Source organism: Salvelinus sp. IW2-2015, linkage group LG16 (assembly GCF_002910315.2).
Source record: "Salvelinus sp. IW2-2015 linkage group LG16, ASM291031v2, whole genome shotgun sequence".
Taxonomy (NCBI): domain Eukaryota; kingdom Metazoa; phylum Chordata; class Actinopteri; order Salmoniformes; family Salmonidae; genus Salvelinus; species Salvelinus sp. IW2-2015.
Genome location: NC_036856.1, coordinates 5084179 through 5090199, shown reverse-complemented (window position 1 = coordinate 5090199; position 6021 = coordinate 5084179). Strand labels below are relative to the sequence as shown.

The following is a 6021-nucleotide window of genomic DNA, read 5'->3' as shown; positions in this document are numbered from 1 at the left end:
CAGCTTAGTTGCCACTAGTTTTAGTGTTACAAAACACTTCATTTTAACAGTGTGTAAGTACAAGTAGAATTTAAGTCCCTAAAAAGGGTTATTAAACCTGAAAAGTACAAACACAAAATACTTTGAAAAATGAATGACAAATTCCAAGTGACTGAATATAAAACAATGAACAAAAGAGAATGAAATGCTGAATAGCAGCCAAGTTCATCACTATGGCGACCGGTGATTAAGCCTTTCCAGTACATTGAACTCYCATAACAGTGGGCAGAGATCACACCATTCACATCACTGACACACACTCGAATAGTTCACATCTAACACAGGACAGGAAACAGCAACACTGGGTTTTTACCCATAGTCTTTACCCATAGTCATAAGTCACGAGGACTGTGCCTTAAAAACAGCCATCATGGGTTAGGGTCCGAGTTTGATTCGTCAGAATACTTTCAGTGAATAGAAGTCATTGTACACTGGCCAATCCAAACATTTCAATTCACAAAAGGGTATCCCCCCAAAATTGTCTGTGCACAGCATTTTAGCAGTAGCCAAAAATCGGACCAAAATTAGGCTAGCACTAATGATAATGTATCAGGACCTACACAAACGTCTGTCTGTGTAAACCTTGCCCAACCCATTACCTACATAAGTTGGCCTATTGCTCTTCTTGACTAATACAACTTCCCTGCAAAAACACCCTGTACAAAAGACAAGGACCCGCCCTTTATTTTGCATGTTCCTTAATGGTAATCAGCTACATCTGTATTTTGACCACGCTGGTCACATTAAGTACATGTTCTCGCTGCTGCTGGGCTGAGATATACGTTAACTCCACCCATGCTATCTTGTTTAGGGTGTAGGGGGGGTATCCGTGCCCTTGGTCTGCGTAGGAGTCGTAAAACAGACGGATTTCCCTTTTACAGCAACAGAGAGGAATGTTAATCCGAATAATAAGTTAACGTACAACCTTTCTTTGGGTCTAATTGAGAGCAGATGATTGCCACTTTACCTGTACTGAGCTAAAATTGTTTTTCTGCAGAAGATTGAAGTTTCTTTGGAATCTTGGAATAGAAGCAGTGAATACCCCTGGCTCTCCATCATAAGTTAGTTATTATCTGAAAGGTTTGATCCCTAGTGCTGTATGCCTCTGAGCCATGCATGAGAACCCCAGCCCCTCCCCTTCCACCTCCATGATCAGGCTTTTGGTCATCAGCGCATTGGGCAGCCCCTCCACCACAACTGAAAGCCCACTGTCAGCATGTCAACGCCTAAAACACACGCCGACTTACTCATGCACAACTACAAAGTCCCATGCACACACAGTATACCCCCCTTACACTAAATTCTCAACAATCGTATACACAAATACTGTTGATCAAAACACATCCCCCCACATGCATGCCACAATTCCACACATGGAGACATTCAAACAAGCTCAAAAGGCACACACATTCACGCAAGTAGTCCCAAGCACACCCTCACACAAATCCAGTCCTTTTGCAGAAAGGGTGGGGCTTTCCCCTCACACAATCCCCCCACCATACTTCCCAAAAATGCGTGTGTATGTGAGAAAGAGAAGCAGACAGAGCAAAGACGGTGCAAGCAAGCTTCAGTACAAGCAAGCTTCAGTACATGACCTGAAAGTTTCAAGGGCACAGGGGGAACAGATTGATTGAGGATGATGAACGTGATGACAAAGAGCTGAACAATGTGAGGATGTGTGGTTCTGGAAGAAACTGGAATCTCGAATTAATTCATATCTGACATTTCTGAAGAGGGAGCACAGTGACAAGAGAGGATAAAAGATAGCAGACACTCCCCTCCAACTCATTTCTCCGTTCACTCAACTGCCAAGTACTGTACAAGGTAAGCTCCTCTCTACCAAATAGCCTACAGCATCTTGTTTTACAATAGTTAGCAGTGCACTGGTTGACCTGGAGATTCCTAATCGTATTTATTCTATTGAAATGGCTTTTTTGCTCATATGAGAAAGAGATTGGTCAAAACTGTAATTATTATTAAAACAAATTGTTATCAAGTGAGGTCGTCTACTTTATTGTGAAGTTTTAATTGTCCAAGCAAGACAAAAACTATACTGATTATAAAGTAGACGAKTGTAGGAGCGTTGTTTTCTGAAACTATGATTTAACAGTATTATTTGGTCTTACTGTGTGCAAATTATGTGGGGAAGAACAGAAATGTGCTTTGAAGAGAGCTAAAACGCTCCTCTTTCAACCCTTAACCATTTTTGTTTCAGGATTCATTGCAAAAAAATCGTCTCATGTCATTTTATATTACCTTTGTGATATTGTTAGTCTATGCAACTCTCCCCATATACTCACCCTCTAATTTGCTGGATATATATTTTGTGACTGGCAAAGTGCTGATGTTTAAGTCCAGGAAATGGGGAGAGAGAAAAAAATCACAGCAATTAATGGTGAACTGGAAATGTTTTACGATGTAAAATGTTCCAGCCCAGTCCAGACTGTGGTTTGGTGAGACTGGGACTGATTATATCAGAGAGGAGACAGTTTAAATGTAAGCAGCCATTCAAATAGGGACCTTACGAATTTGTATTTTGCTGAGGAGTCAYAAGAGGCATGTTTGCCAATGGTGCTGTTCAGTCATATCGGCTATGTCTTCACTCCCAGCACTTAGAGGGGAACAGCGGTAGGATAACATTCAACTACAATTTCCTAAGAGGAAACATCTGAGCAAGTAACTATTCTGTAATTACAGTGCATTAGGAAAGTATTCAGACCCCTTGACTTTTTCCACATTTTGTTATGTTAGCCTAACATGGATTAAATCGTTTTTCCCCCCTCATCAAACTACACACAATCCCCAATAATGACAAAAAGGACGTTTTTTTTAACAAATTTGCAAAAACAACAAAAACTTAAATATTACATTTACATAAGAATTGAGACCCTTTACTCAGTACATTGTTGAAGCACCTTTGGCAATGATTACAGCCTCGAGTCTTAGGTATGACGCTACAAGCTCGGCACACCTGTATTTGGGGAGTTTCTCCCATTCTTCTCTGCAGATCCTCTCAAGCTCTGTCAGGTTGGATGGGGAGCGTCGCTGCATAGCTATTTTCAGGTCTCTCCAGAGGATATTTGATCGGGTTCAAGTCAGGGCCACTCAAGAACATTCAGAGACTTGTCCCACTCCTGCGTTGTGTTGGGTGTGTGCTTTGGGTTGTTGTCCTGTTGGAAGGTGAACCTTCGCCCCAGTCTGAGGTTCTGAGCTCTCTAGAGTGGTTTTTCATCAAGGATCTCTGTACTTTTCTCCGATCATCTTTCCCTAGATCCTGACTAGTCTCCCACTGAAAAACATACCCACAACATGATGCTGCCACCAGCATGCTTCACCGTAGGGATGGTGCCAGGTTTCCTCCAGGTGTGACGCTTGGCATTCAGGCTAAAGAGTTCAATCTTGGATTCATCAGACAAGAGAATTTGCCTTTAGGCAAACTCCAAGCAGGATGTAATGTGCCTTTTACTAATGAGTGGCTTCTGTCTGGCCAATCTACCATAAAGGCCTGATTGGTGGAGTGCTGCAGAGATGGTTGTCCTTCTGGAAGGTTATCCCATCTCCACAGAGGAACTCTGGAGCTCGTTCAGAGTGACCATCGGGTTCTTGGTCACCTCCCTGACCAAGGCTCTTCTACCCGATTGCTCAGTTTGGCCAGGCAGCCAGCTCTAGGAAGAGTCTTAGAGTATGGAGGAGGCTACTATGTTCTTGGGGACCTTCAATGCTGCAGAAATATTTTGGTACCCTTCCCCAGATCTGTGCCTCGACACAATCCTGTCTCGGAGCTCTACGGACAATTCCTTCGACCTCCTGGCTTGGTTTTTGCTCTGACATGCACTGTCAACTGTGGGACCTTATATAGACAGGTGTGAGCCTTTCCATCTCATGTCTAATCAATTTAATTTACCACAGGTGGACTCCAATCAAGTTGTAGAAACATCTGGAAACAGGATGATCGATGGAAACAGGATGCACCTGAGCTCAATTTCAGGTCTCATAGCAAAGGGTCTGAATACTTATGTAAAAAACAAATATATAGATAGATAGATAGATAGATAGATAGATAGATAGATAGATAGATAGATAGATAGATAGATAGATAGATAGATAGATAGACTGTATATATACACACACACAGTTGAAATCGGAAGTTTACATACACCTGAGCCAAATACATTTAAACTCAGTTTTTCACAATTCCTGACATTTAATCCGAGTAAACATTCCCTGTCTTAGGTCAGTTAGGATCACCACTTTATTTTATGAATGTGAAATCTCATAATAATAGTAGATAGAATTATTTATTTCAGCTTTTATTTCTTTCTTTCATCACATTCCCAGTGGGTCAGACGTTTACATACACTCAATTAGTATTTCGTAGCGTTGCCTTTAAATTGTTTAACTTGGGTCAAACGTTTCGGGTAGCCTTCCACAAGCTGGGTGAATTTTGGCCCATTCCTCCTGACAGAGCTGGTGTAACTGAGTCAGATTTGTAGGCCTCCTTGCTCGCACATGCTTTTTCAGTTCTGCCCACAAGCTTTCTATAGGACTGATGTCAGGGCTTTGTGATGGCCACTCCAATACCTTGACTTTGTTGTCCTTAAGCAATTTGCCACAACTTTGGAAGTATGCTTGGGGTCATTGTCCATTTGGAAGACCCATTTGCAACCAAGCTTTAACTTCCTGACTGATGTCTTGAGATGCTGCTTCAATATATCCACATAATTTTCCTGCCTCATGATGCTACCTATTTTGTGAAGTGCACCAGTCCCTCCTGCAGCAAAGCACCCCCACAACATGATGCTGCCACCCCCGTGCTTCACGGTTGGGATGGTGTTCTTCGACTTGCAAGCCTCCCCCTTTTTCCTCCAAACATAACAATGGTTGTTATGGACAAACAGTTCTATTTTTGTTTCATCAGACCAGAGGACATTTCTCCAAAAAGTACAATCTTTGTCCCCATGTGCAGTTGAAAACCGTAGTCTGGATTTTTTTATGGCGGTTTTGGAGCCGTGGCTTCTTCCTTGCTGAGCGGCCTTTCAGGTTATGTCGATATAGGACTCGTTTTACTGTGGATATAGATATTATTGTACCTGTTTCCTCCAGCATCTTCACAAGGTCCTTTGCTGTTGTTCTGGGATTGATTTGCACTTTTCGCACCAAAGTACGTTCAACGCTAGGAGACAGAACGCGTCTCCTTCCTGAGCGGTATGACGGCTGCGTGGTCCCTGAAGGTACCATGTTATCTGTACAAACATAGTACGCAAGTATAACAACCATAGGACCGCAGCCGTCATACCGCTCAGGAAGGAGACGCGTTCTGTCTCCTAGCGTTGAACGTACTTTGGTGCGAAAAGTGCAAATCAATCCAGAAACAAGCAAAGGACCTTGTGAAGATGCTGGAGGAAACAGGTACAATAATATCTATATCCACAGTAAAACGAGTCCTATATCGACATACTGAAAGGCCGTCAGCAAGGAGAAGCCACGGCTCAAAACCGCCATAAAAAAATCCAGACTACGGTTTTCAACTGCACATGGGGACAAAGATTGTACTTTTTGGAGAAATGTCTCTGGTCTGATGAAACAAAATAGAACTGTTTGTCCATAACAACCATTGTTATGTTTGGAGAAAAAGGGGGAGGCTTGCAAGTCAGAACACCATCCCAACCGTGAAGCACGGGGGTGGCAGCATCATGTTGTGGGGGTGCTTTGCTGCAGGAGGGACTGGTGCACTTACAAAATAGGTAGCATCATGAGGCAGGAAATTATGTGGATATATTGAAGCAGCATCTCAAGACATCAGTCAGGAGTTAAAGCTTGGTTGCAATGGGTCTTCCAAATGGACAATGACCCCAAGCATACTTCAAAGTTGTGGCAAATTGCTTAAGGACAACAAAGTCAAGGTATTGGAGTGGCCATCACAAAGCCCTGACATCAGTCCTATAGAAAGCTTGTGGCAGAACTGAAAAAGATGTGCGAGCA

The 6021-nt window shown here is 42.7% G+C and overlaps 1 protein-coding gene across 1 annotated transcript in view; it reads left to right on the top strand.

The window, feature by feature from the left end:
- The first annotated feature begins 1575 nt into the window (after positions 1 to 1575).
- The window catches only part of LOC139028928 (leucine-rich repeat-containing protein 15-like), a 15427-nt gene continuing 10981 nt past the window's right edge, over positions 1576 to 6021 (top strand). Inside the window, exon 1 of the mRNA XM_070447464.1 lies at positions 1576 to 1863. The gene's annotated coding sequence lies outside the window, so the exon portion shown is untranslated. The remainder of the gene's footprint in view (positions 1864 to 6021) is intronic.